This window comes from Staurois parvus, unplaced genomic scaffold, assembly GCF_062004578.1.
Source record: "Staurois parvus isolate SC_StPar_1 unplaced genomic scaffold, SC_StPar_1.0 ptg000934l, whole genome shotgun sequence".
In the NCBI taxonomy this organism is placed as follows: Eukaryota; Metazoa; Chordata; class Amphibia; order Anura; family Ranidae; genus Staurois; species Staurois parvus.
The window spans coordinates 879,553-892,500 of NW_028318730.1; the positions used below are offsets into that span (position 1 = coordinate 879,553).

The window sequence follows — 12,948 nt, forward strand, 5'->3', positions numbered from 1 at the left end:
AAATATATAGATATAAATAACCAGCTATATGGTTAGGGAACACAATATCTAATCCACTCTCAGAATAATAGACAGAAGAGATCTACTATATATACTATTAGAGTTTGAATCTGGTACATACTAACAGATCTGAATTTTTAATTAAAGAAAATAAAAAAAAATAATAAAAAAGGCCTACAACACTGTTTTGCTGATTTTCAGACAGGATTGTAATATAATATTATGCATGACAGAGTCCCTTGGCATTGGCAGGTAGCTTGATACAAGCTACCTGCATCTGCTGTCACTTATGCTAGCCACACATGAATACATTTTCCATTTGAAATTTTTCTTTAAAGTGTTACTAAACCCACAACAGTAAAATCAGTCTGTATATGCAGTAAAGCATGCTTGTTATACTCATTGTGGAACCTAAGGGGTTAATCCTTTGCATTGTTTAAAAATGCTGTTTGATCCTGACTGACTGTTCTGATCCTCCCCTTCTTCCAGTGTCTCCCTTTTATCTCCTTATAAGACATATGGTGTGGAGCACATGCTCAGTTTTGTGTGTATTGCTAGAGAGGTTTTTTTTTTCTTGGGAGAGTGCATGTGATCAGCACGGGGCTAATCAGCACTGTCCAGACAGAGGTCAGGGGTTTTTCATCCTCCTAGAGCAGAAAGAAAACTCCTCCTACAAGCTTTAACCAGTGTTCTGCTGGACACTGATAGAAGTCACAAGACTCCTCTAACTGCTGATGAGAAAGGATATTTAGCAGTTTATATATACTAAAATAATTGCATTTCCATGTTCTGTGTATTGTGGGAGACCAGATATAGTGGACGCAGGGTTCTGGGTTTAGTAACACTTTAAGAACATTCTTTCGCTTTTTTCTAATTGTTAGTGGGGTCAAATCGACATTCATTTTCAACCACAGTGATGAGAAAATTCAAAGGAGCAAAATAGAAAATTTTTTCGAACAAAGAAATTTTCAAACAGTGTATGTGATTTTCATTCAGAAATTACAATCTTTTTAAAACTGAATGTTAAATACAAGTATACAGATTAATAAAAAGGTGTGGAGGGTTAGGGAGAGGAAATGATAGAGATGAGGAAACCTAGATTTGGAGTTTCTCCTTCCCCATTAAAACCAACACAAATCTCTCCCGATTTTTGCTGAAATTTTGGGGAAAATTAAACTCTGAATTTCATTCATTAAATAGTAAGACAAAACTTCTTGCTTCCCTAATCTAAAATATTAACTATTGTTGCAGCCATCTAGGTGAGTGTATATTTGTTTTTTTACATTCCTGCACTTCTCTTGTTTGTCAGCAATACATGGACTGAAACTCGTCCAGTTCAGCAGGGACCAGTCAAATTTCAATCCATATGGACATGGAGGTTGTACAGAAGTCAATCTACTGACTGACTTCTGTACAACCACCCCTGTCAGATTTTTTTCCCATCAACCAGCACATTTGTTCACTACTAGTGATGTCAGTTGTAGCTGGCAGTGCTGATCTGTGTGTTTTGGCAGCAGGGAATTCTTCCCGCTGTCAGAATACAAAGGCTCAGTGGAGAGGATTCCCCCATCCACATTGAGTATGTGGATGAGAAAATCGAGTTCTTTTCCGCTGGCTGTAAGAAAAAAAATGACTAATGTATGGGCTGCTTTAGCCCCTCTCAAGACAAGCTAGCAGCTCTTGTGGATGAAAATATTATTCCCTGATTAAATCATTGTTGGAACACCTTTCCCTCTTCACAAGATGGTTTCTGCCAAACCAAATGTGTGTCATTTGACGCCATAGTAGAAGATCTTACCAGATGGTTGATATCAACAAAGGGAAATTTTCCCGAAACATGATGGTCAGAGTCTGCATAAGGAAAATGCATAAATACTGGAGTTTCTGGACTCATTTGAAAGGAAAGATTGATTTTAAGTTCTTTAATCTATCAGGGGAAATCGTGACATTCAAAGCTTCCAACTTATTTTTTAAATGAATAAGTGTGAGTAGAGGTCTAATTCCTTAATCAAGTTAAGAATCCATGTTTCAAGACAAATGATGAAGAAAAGGAGGTCATCAGCATACATAGAGACTTTATGTGATGACCCGCCTACTGTACCTGCACAGCCTTGATGCCAGCCCTAATGTCAGGATTCAATCTGATGTTTCTTAATGGATAAGTTTACCTTTTGGAACATGTTACATGTTCCACCCGTTTTTAGGGTGGAACATGTAACATGTTCCAACAGCTACAGCCTCTCTTGGCTATCCCTCCCCTCCCTGTGACAGAAGGCTGAGGATCTTCTCCCCCACACGACTGCATCATTCATTCAGTTTCCTGGCTCTGATAGTGTCTCTGCCAGGTTGATCCAAAGGGATAGCTCTGGTTAAGCAGGGAAGCAACCTCAATGCTTAAATCTTGGTGAAGAGTTTCAAATCTGTATTCAGCAGAAAGAATGGCCTGTTGCTGAGTGAGGAGTCCTTGTCGGAATGACCTTGATATAAGCCTGAGAGGTATCTTTTGGGAAAGGATGGCCCTGAAGTACAGCATTAAACACAATAACGAATTTGGGGGCCAAAGAATGTTGAAAGGGCTTATAGTTGAACAGCGTAAGGCCGATCGGATTTGAGAGAGCTTAGTTTCTCCAGATAGTCATTCTTACATTTAGAGCCTAGTTTAATAAGGGGGCTCTGATGAATCACTTATGTGCTTTGAAGATGGAGAGTGGCTTTATCTCAGGGCAATCATTAAGTGCAAAGAATGAGGACAGATCCTTCTGTAGCTCCGCCACTTGTTGGCGCTGGGCAGATTCCAGATATACAGTGATTGTGACTGGAGCATGATCCAAGACAATCGTGGGCTCAGTAGTAGTCTTGAAAATGTCATTGACAAGGGAATGAGAAAAGGGAATCAATTCTAGAATAGGCTTGGTGTGCAGAGGAGAAAAAGGTATAGTCCCAAGTGTTGAGATAATAGAAACGTCAGGCATCTGCTAGGTGGGCCTCATGAAGACATTGTACAAATCTATTCAGATAGGGATATGAAAGGTGTGAGGAGCTGCAGGAAGAATCTATTAAAGCATCCAGTGCAACATTAAAGTCACCACCAAGGATAACCTTTCCCTCTGTGAAGTGGGAAAGGTCTGTCAGACAAGACTCTAGGAAGGTGAATTTGGAGGCACTGGGTAAATATACATTTGCTAAGGTGATGGTGTACCCTTTGTTTTTGCCCCTTAGGAAGAGGTATCTGGCCAGCAGAATGGAAACACCTTGTGATTTAGAGTTGTAGGAGTAACTCTGATAGGATTTGGAGAACCTGAAATCCCTGAATTTGGGGGAATTGGAGGAAGGAAAACATTTTTGGAGGACCTGCAAATGGTCTGTGGACAAGACCCTTGACATTTAAGGAAATTATTTTGACTGTAGGATGGGAAGTGGTTAAAAGTGAATAAACTTACTAGATTCCAAGTAAAAGAACAGCCACAGTAAAAATTACACATCAACATTGTCCCAGAGAGATATATTGTATGCAGTCCTCAGCCACAGTTCAGATACTGACACACCACTCCACCACACGGCACTGCTAACCTCTCTCTCCTCTACCTTGTATCTAGAGATGCTGGAGAAAGGCTTGAAACTCAACTGGTCTTCACTGACCACCATGGACCAGACATTGCAGACAACATTCATGGTAGATTACCACACTGCAAAACCAACAATTCAATAAACATTGTTGTGTATTTGAATGCACTGAGCTGTATTAACTGTGTAGAATAGCAGAAAAGGTCTATACCTTGAAATGTTAATAGAAATAATTAATACCAGACACTGTTTATGTAAACATCTTTAGGCTCCCCAGCCATAAAGCCTCATTGTGCACTTACTAACAACCCATATAAGCGTACTCTGAGCTGCTCATTGTTGTGTAAGCCACAGAAATCTTTGTTAGTAATAAGAATACAGCTTATCTAAATAAAAGTCTACAGTAGCAATTGTTATTGCTCTGTTATATGCAGTTACAGGTAAACAGTGAGTCTATGTTTGTTAGGGCTTGGATAATGGGAGACAGAACAGTCTAGTTTGGTATGCAAAGACGGTTTATTGCAAGTTTTACTACAACTGGCAAGTGGCTGCTACAGTTTATGTTTCTATATACAGAACTCCCTCAGTATATCTTTTGCTGGATATATTTTCCAGTAAAAAAGTAAATAATACCAATTATTTCTGTAGCACCCTCCTAGATAGGTGCTAGGATTTGTATAGTTATGTTAAGTATAGTTGTTTCTTTGCTTAACTGAGACAATGTAGGAAAATCTACTTGGGCTATCTGCTTAACCACTTGCCAACCGCGCTATGGCCGAATGAAAGCTACAGCGCAGTTGTCCAGTTCTGGAAGGGCATAAAATGACGTCCTCCCAGAATTCGCCCTCCCGTGCACCCCCATCAGCTCGCACCTGGCGATTTCCATGATCACTGTGTCCCATGGACACAGCTGATCACGTGATGTGGTAAAATCAATGACACAGCAAATCACCGGGTAAATACAGTTGCCGGTTATCGGCTGCACTTTTCTCACGCTGTGAAGTACTGCCGATAACCGGCAATTGTCAGAGAACAGATCAACTCTGATCATCAGGGCACTGATGATCAGTGCCCTGATTATCAGTGTCCAGCAGTGCCGCCCAGCAGTTCCACCCACTAGTTCCCAGCAGTGCCTCCCACCAGTGCCCAGAAGTGCCACCCACCTGTACCCAGCAGTGCCACCCACCTGTGCCCAGCAGTGCCTAGCAGTGCCACCCACCTGTGCCCAGCAGTGCCACACATCAGTGTTAACCCCGGTGGTGCCACCAATCAATACCTATCAGTGCCTATCATTGCTGCATATCAGTGCCGCCTATCAGTGCAGCATCATCAGTGCCACCTATCAGTGCAGCATAATCAGTGCCGCCTATCAGTCCCACCTATCAGTACCCATAAGTGCTGCCTATCCATGCCAGCTCATCAGTGCCGCCTATGAGTGCCCATCAATGCTGTCTATTAGTGCAGCCTCATCAATGCACATCTGTGAGGGAGAAAAATTACCTGTTTGCAAAATGTTATAATAGAATTTTTTTTTTGCTTTTTTTTAATAGCGCAAAAAATAAAACATCCAGCAGCGATTAAATACCACCAAAAGAAAGTTCTATTTGTGTGAAAAAAAATGATAAAAATTTAATATGGGTACAATGTTGCATGACCGCACAATTGTCATTCAAAGTGCGATAGTGCTGAAAGCTGAATATTGGCCTGACCACGATGGGGGTATAGGTGCCCGGTAGGCAAGTGGTTAACAGAGTGTTATGATTAATTAGTCTGCTTATGATGCTCTGGTGCTGCTGAGTTTGCCTTGAGTTCTGCCCACCTTTAGGAAGCTATGACAGCTTTCCAGAACCTGGGAGGGAACTAGACAAATGGGCAGCATGAATATGGATACAGCCCTGGAAAACTGCAGGGGAGAGCAGTCCCATTACATGTTGGAAGTGGTATTTATGTTCTATGAGCACATGGGTTCAGTGTCTTTCCAGGGAGAAGATCGGCTGGAGGCAGACTTGTCTCACCTGGCACTGGCTGCCATGCGGCCTCAGAAGGCCCATCACCAAGGACAAAAGAGAACTCCGCATGTCAGCTAGAAGGTTGTAATGGTGCATAATGAAAACCTGTGGCTTTATGTAACTAAAAGGCAAGCTTGTTCCACCCGCTGGCTTGCTTACAAGTTTTGGACAACTTTTAGACATTTTGCCAAGGCATCCTTGAAGAAACCTCAAAGCACCCTACTGTGGCTGGGCACCTTGGTTGAGAAAGGCTGGTATAGTAGGAACCACTACTCCAGTGATCTCCACTAGCTTTCAGGTCCCAGGCAGCGACATCCTGATCTCCACCCCCTGGCTTGCATACACGTTTTGGACATTATGTTAAGGCATCCCTGAAGAAACCTCAAGGCACCCCAGGGTGCCTGGGCACCCTGGTTGAGAAAGGCTGGCCTAGAGGTCAGGGATATGCTTGCATACATTTTAATGTCATTTGTTTACAGTTCTAAAAGCCATGTGCCAAGAACTAACACTGACAGAATTGAAAATCAACATACAGTGTTGTCCGTATAGGGAAGAGGTCCCCTAAATGGTTTCCCATTCTTCATAAATACATAAAAGAAAATGCACCAATGTTTAAAACACTAAAATATCACCTATATTGTTTGCCACCTTATTAACATCGTGTTCAAAGAATTTTCCTGGTCAGCTGCTAGGTGTTCTTTTACTATATAAAGAACATCTAAGGCTAAATGTGGGACAACAAAACTCCTTCATCTTTTAATGTAGTATTAAACCCTCCGCATTTTTAGATTCCCACAATGAGCACAATAAAATAAACTTTTCCCAGTAAACTGTTAAAATACTTACCCCAGCACTTGCAGTTTGTTAACTTTCAATGCTGTTGGCTCCTGCTCTCTTAGTGCTACTTCCCTGAAGTTATGGTCTTCACAGGAAGCAATTACCAGTGGACAGTACAGTCTGTTAGCTTGGAGAAGGGAGGGGGAGAAAAGGGGAGGAGCGGGGCAGTGCATTTTTATCATAAGCTAAGGGGATGTGTGTTCCTATAGATGCACAAAGCATAAGATGACACAACTCTAGTCCATGCATGCAAGGGTTGCTCCATAGGATGCTGCAAGAGAAAAGAGCCACTCTGAAACAGGAAACCTAGGGCAGCAATCATGGCACTAGCCTAAACTGGAACATAGCAACAATTAAAAAATAAAGAAGCTGCATACTAAGTAAGTGATTAAATCAGCTATGTTCCAGAAAGTGTCTAAAAACTGAGGGTTTATTATCATTTTGGTTTACCAGTTTCTAGCTGTTTTACAATATTTCCCAAGAACCATAAATGAATTAACCAGTAAGAACAAGGGCATCCCTCAGAAGCCCACAAACTAGCACCACAATACATTTTTATTTTGATTCATTCTTTCTGAAGTTGGAAGCCACAGAAAGAAGATATACAGTTCAAATAGGATCACAGTAAACAGTACAGTTACTAAACCCACAACAGTAAAATCAGTCTGTATATGCAGTAAAGCATGCTTGTTATACTCACTGTGGAACATAAGGGGTTAATCCTCTGAATTGTGTAAAAAGGCTATTTGATCCTGACTTCTCTGATCCTCCCCTTCTTCCAGTGTCCCCCTCTTACTTCTTGATAAGACATATGGTGTGGAGTCACTCTGCACATGCTCAGTCTGGTGTGTATTGCTACCCCTTTTTGAAATGTAGACAGTCCAAGGTATTTAGTAAGAGGCATTTTTTTGAAGTTGTAATTTTTTCCCACAATTCATTGGAAAATTAAGAAATTAAATAAAAAACATTTTCCCCACAAAATTGTCATTTTAATAACTTATTTCTCACACATGGCATAGGCATACTTGCAATTTTACCCCACAACACATTCTGCTACTTCTCCCAATTAAGGGGATGTCACGTGTGTGAGATTTTATTCACAGCCTAGCCACATAGAGGGGCCCAAAATCCAAGAAGCACATTGGACTTTCAAGGAGCATAAAAGACACATCTAATTTCCTGAATACCAATCATGTTTTTGAAGTCCCTGGAGCACCAGGACAATGAAAACACCCACAAAATGACCATATTTTGGAAAGCAAACACCTCAATGTATATTCTATGAGGCATAATGAGTCTTTTGAACATGTCAGTTTTTGGAAAATGTGGAAATAAAATGAAAACCATGCACCTTCTGGCATTATAGGGGCATAAATTACACATCCAATTTCCTGACTATCTATCACATTTTGGAGGCACACTGGGGACACCGACAGATGTTGACGGACCACTAGGGACACAGACAGATGATGATATTGCAATGGAACACTATTGCATATAATGACGTGCACTGGCACACTGTAAAAGATGTTTTTGTGCAGTGGTACACTGTGACAGATGTTGATGGTCCACTAGGGACACCGACAGATGTTGAAAATCCACTAGGGACACTGATAGATGTTGATATTGCAATAGGACACTGACAGATGTCGATGTTTCAATGGGATACTATTGCAGATGCTGATGGGATACTGGTACGCTGCGACAGATGCTTTTTTGCAGTGGTACACTGTGACAGATATTCATAGGACACTGGTACAGATATTGATTGGGCAAGGGACAGATGGTGCTTGGTGCACTGGTGTGGCATGGATGCACATGTGAGACTTTTACGCAGCCTAGCTACATAGAGAGGCCCACAATCCAAGCAGCACCTTCAGTCATTATAGGGGCATAAATTACACATTCAATTTCCTAACTACCTATCACATTTTTGGAGGCCCACTGAGGACACCGACTCATGTTGACAGTCTACTAGGACACTGACAGATGTTGAAGGTTCAATAGGGACACTGATAGATGATAATATTAGAATGGGACACTATTGCAGATGTTTATGGGACACTGCTACACTGTGAAAGATGTTTTATTCACTGGTACACTGTGACAGATGTTGATGGGACACTAGTACACTGACAGATGTATTTGTGCACTGGTACACTGTGACAGAAGTTTGATGAAACACTGGTACACTGTTACAGATTGTTTGTTCACTGGTATACTGTAACAGATATTGATGGGACTCTGGTACACTGCAATAGATGTTTTTGTGCACTGGTACACTGTGACAGGTGTTGATGGGAATCTGGTACACTGACAGATGTTTTTCTCCAACGGTACACTGTTACAGATGTTGATGATCGACTAGGGACACTGACAGATGTTGATGTTGCAATGGGACACTATTGCAAATATTGATGGGACACTGGTACAATGTGACAGATGTTGATGGAACACTGGTATAAATGTTGATGTGTACTTGGACAAGGAACAGATGGTGTTTGGTGCACTAGTGTGGGATGGTTGAACTCTGTGATCTGTGTGTAGCTGCACAGTAAAATCATCAGCTACACACAGATTGCTGACAGGCTGAAGCTATCCCCCTCTCCTCCTCTTCACAGCTTAGATTACATTATGTTATTGCTGTGATTGAACACAGCCATCACATGATCAAGAGGGCCAATCAGAGAGCCCATGTCCCAATCTGTGAAGCGCTGTGACCAAGGGACGCAGCCATCACAGGATCATGCCGTTGCGTGGCCCCAAGGCCGCACACAAGCACAGGTTCTGACAGGCCGTATGAGGACATCCTGTCAAAACGACGTTTGTTCCACACGGCCATTTATGTACAGTGACCAAATGGTTAGCGGTTAAAGGAAGAAGCCTGTGTGCTTTTACTGCTTCAATTACAAGCCAAGTCCACAGTTTGCTATATGCAAGGACTTCTGCTTCAGCTTTATGGAAAGGAGATCACTGTCCTCAATTTGTCCATAATTTCTGTTTTTGGAGTATCCCACTCAATTCCCTCAACCCTATCCAAGTTCTCCAAAAATAAAAACAAAAAAAACCACCCCTAGACTGGTTATTGAGGAAAAGAGTGATAATGTTTGTGTGCCTGGCTGTGGGGCAATCCACTGGGAAAGAGCCTGGGCAAATTTACAGCGGCTACTATGGGAGTAAGCGCTACACGCATATCACATATTGAGCATGTACATGCTCAGAGCATAATTTGCTTCTAGTGCTGTCCCTCTTCCACAAGGCTGATATCATGGCAGATCCAGGAAAATATGCAAGTTGTATGTAAAAATAAATGTAATTCTTTTTAAAAGAATAAATTGCATTAGCATGTTTATATCTGCCTGGAATATAGATTTGAAGCAGTTTTAAATATTCCTATTTTTGAATGACTGCATGCTAAGCAGCCTTGTAGACATGTGGCTGAAACCACTTGCAGTTTCTCCAATTCATGGCTACCAGCTCCAGTTCTATCAACACTGATAGAATCATGACCTGTCCCTTGCAACCATGAGGCTTAGTGCATTCCCTGAACTTCCTTTCATGGCAAGCACGCACTAAACCTTATGGTTGCAAGGGACAGCAAAACAACAGCTAGCTAGCTTGAAGGTGGAAGGAGGGAAGTGGCTTGCACAGGCTTTGTGTTTTCATTGACACATGTCCATTTGGCTCTAGTCCTTGGCAGATCCACACATGCAGAAGAGGCTCTATAGGATCTGATAAGGGAAAGGAGCCACTCTAAAACCTGAAAGGGCTGAAGGAACTGGCTGAGCATAAAGAAGCAGCATGTATGGTAAGTATGCAGCTTGACAGATGAAATTAAATAAAATAGTAAGGTTTTAATATTAGTTTAAGGTTGATCCTGCATGTGTCATTCTGTCCGAACTTGACATGGAAAATTGGTGAAAAGGAGGGATAAAGTTATATTACCATGTTGTGTACACCCCAAATCATCCCTTCAAACCTCTTCTCATTTTTTTTTACTCAGCCTTAGCTACCATACAGATATTGATGATAGAAGTAAAGTAGATAATCTGTTTTATGAAAGTACTTCTTTCATGGTCATTAACACATTTTTTTTATTATATACCATGCAAAGCTGCTCACGAAAAATTAAAGGAACACTTTGAAAACACATCAGATCTCAATGGGGAACAATATCATGCTAGATACCTATACTGGTATGGACTGGGTAATGTGTTAGGAATGTAACGATGTCCCATCGCTTGATGGAAATGAAAATGAGCAACCTACAGAGGACGGAATTTAAAGACACCCTGAAAATCAAAGTTAAAAAATTATGCAGCAGGCTAGTCCATTTTGCTGAAATTTCATTGCAGCAACTGAAAATGGTACTCAGTAGTTTGTATGGCTCAGTGGCGTATTTAGGTTTTTTGCTGTTTTAGGCAACACAAAAATTGGCACGCCCCTCCCCCCCATAGAAATAGCCTGACATTGACCAAGAATACCCCTGCCCTCCACTCGAGCCTTCCACTACCACTGCCCCCCATACACCAGCCACCATCCCCCATGGCGAGAGAGAGAAAGACACTCACCTTCACAGCTCCGGACATCCCCAGGAACGAGAGTCGGGCTGTACATAAACCAACATGAAACCCACAGCATCTCTCAGAACCCACCAGGCCTCCATGCCATGTGTGTCCTTTCTTCCATCCCTTCTTTCGAGGAGCAGTGCTGCCCCCCCTGAAAAGTGCCACCCTAGGCAAATGCCTTGTGGTAAATACACCCCTGGTATGGCTCCTACGTGCTTGTATGCAGGCCTGACAGCGTCTGATTAATGCTCCTAATGAGATGACGGATGGTGTCCTGGGGGATTTCACCCCAGATCTGGACTAGGGTATCACTGAGCTCCTAGACAGTCTGAAGTGCAACCTGGCAGCATCAGATGTAATGAAACATAATATCCCAGAAGTGTTCTATTGGCGAGCGTAGGGGCCATTCAGTGGTATCAATTCCTTCATCCTCCAGGAACTGCCTGCATATTCTCGCCACATGAGGCCGAGCATTGTCGTGCACCAGGAGAAACCCAGGAGAAACCCAGGTCCAAGCATTTCATCAAGATACCTAATGGCAGTCAGGGTGCCATTGTCTAGCCTGTAGAGGTCTGTGCGTCCCTCCATGGATATGCCTCCCCAGACCATCACTGACCCACCACCAAAACGGACATGCTGAACGATGTTACAGGCAGCATAACGTTCTCCATGGCTTCGCGAGACCCTTTCACATCTGTCACATATGCTCAGGGTCAACCTGCTCTTATCTGTGAAAAGCACAGGGCAACCAGTGTAGGACCTGCCAATTCTGGTGGCATATGCCAATCGAGCACTATGGTGCCGGGCAATGAGCACAGGGCCCACTAGAGGACGTTGGGCCCTCAGGCCACCCTCATGAAGTCTGTTTCTAATTGTTTGGTCAGAGACATTCACACCAGTGGCCTGCTGGAGGTCATTTTGTAGGGCTCTGCCAGTGCTCATCCTGTTCCTCCTTTCACAAAGGAGCAGATACTGGTCATGCTGATGGGTTAATGACCTTCTATGGCCCTGCCAAACTCTCCTAGAGTAACTGGCTGTCTCCTGGAATCTCCTCTATGCTTTTGAGACTGTGCTGGAAGACACAGCAAACCTTCTGGCAATGGCACGTAATGATGTGTCATCCTGGAGGAGTTGGACTGCTTGTGCAACCTCTGTAGGGTCCAGGTATCTCCTCATTCTACCAGTAGTGACACTGACCCTAGCCAAATGCAAAACTGGTTAAAAACAGTCAGAAAGGATGAGTAGGGAAAAAATATCAGTGGCCTTCACCTGTTAAATCATTCCTGTTTTGGGGGTCGTCTCATTGTTGTCCCTTCTGCTACTGATTTCAAATTAATTTACAGTGCAAAAACATTAACAGCCAACAAAATGAATACAGCATGATCCTCTATGGAGGACTAGGAGTCACATTTTATTTTATTAATATAACAATTATGTAAACACATTGCAACATCTTTCATCTCACATTGTATAATCCCACTAGCATTGAGTTTTAGGAAAGTCAGCACTTTAAGGAGTTAATATGTAGCATTTTTCATACAGTGCAGGTGAATAAAGTCCAACAATGTAAATACATGGAGTCTGCAATAAATGGAGCTTGCTTAGTTGGCATGTTTAAAGTCTCTTGTGTATTCTGGTAAAGATGCCAGCATTACATAGAATGGATGGAGAGTGATGCTCAACTTGTGTCTTCAGAATTCCCCATAAGTGTTAATTTGGGTTTAGGTCAGGAGACATACTTGTCCACTGAATCCCTTTCACCCTGTTTTTCCTCAGAAATGCAACAGTGGCCTTAGAAGTCTGTTTTGGATCATTGTCATGTTGGAACCAATAAGATTTTACTTGTCGGCCAAATGGTACTTTTATGCTCAAACATTTGTATACAGCAGTTGGTGAATGTTTATGAAGTCACAGCAAAAGGTGTCATGGTAAGTGCTAATAAAATAGTCATGGTTTTGGAAAGGTGGGAT

General features: G+C 42.2%; 1 protein-coding gene across 1 annotated transcript in view; it reads right to left on the reverse strand.

The window, feature by feature from the left end:
• Positions 1-12,351: 12,351 nt before the first annotated feature.
• The window catches only part of LOC149441925 (rho guanine nucleotide exchange factor 37-like), a 106,426-nt gene continuing 105,829 nt past the window's right edge, over positions 12,352-12,948 (reverse strand). The window contains exon 15 of the mRNA XM_089656757.1: positions 12,352-12,948. This exon is cut by the window's right edge and continues 256 nt beyond it. The gene's annotated coding sequence lies outside the window, so the exon portion shown is untranslated.